The sequence below is a fragment of the Myotis brandtii genome, unplaced genomic scaffold (assembly GCF_000412655.1).
Source record: "Myotis brandtii unplaced genomic scaffold, ASM41265v1 scaffold954, whole genome shotgun sequence".
NCBI classification, from domain to species: Eukaryota; Metazoa; Chordata; class Mammalia; order Chiroptera; family Vespertilionidae; genus Myotis; species Myotis brandtii.
The window spans coordinates 1,119,765-1,120,113 of NW_005371937.1; the positions used below are offsets into that span (position 1 = coordinate 1,119,765).

At 66.8% G+C, this 349-nt stretch overlaps 1 protein-coding gene across 1 annotated transcript in view; it reads right to left on the reverse strand.

Annotated features, from left to right (window-relative positions):
* The window catches only part of LOC106724754 (receptor-type tyrosine-protein phosphatase gamma-like), a 594,585-nt gene that overhangs the window by 593,532 nt on the left and 704 nt on the right, over window positions 1-349 (reverse strand). The gene's annotated exons all lie outside the window — the stretch shown is intronic.

Consider the following 349-nt stretch of genomic DNA (forward strand, 5'->3'; position numbering starts at 1 on the left):
CGGTCAGCCTCCAGCTTCCCTCCCCCGGGACCCGGCCTTTCCAAAGGGTTGGTGGGCAGCAGAGCAAGTCCCTCCCACCCCCCCTTCTGAGCGCCTTTAAGACCCGCCTGGGCGAGGGGCGCACCCTGGACCCCTCAAACCCACAGAGGCATTCTCCCATGGTCCCAGTCTCCCCCAACCGCCCCAAAGATCGAGCTCTCACGAACGGCGGCGGATCAGCAGAACAAGTCCCTCCTTTCTCCCGACTCTGGCTCCCCAGGCCTCCCAAACCCGAGCGAGAGCAGACCCCTGCTGCCCCCGTCCCCCTTTCCCCGCCAGCCCCTTCTTCCACCCTCCCCAACCACAAGCC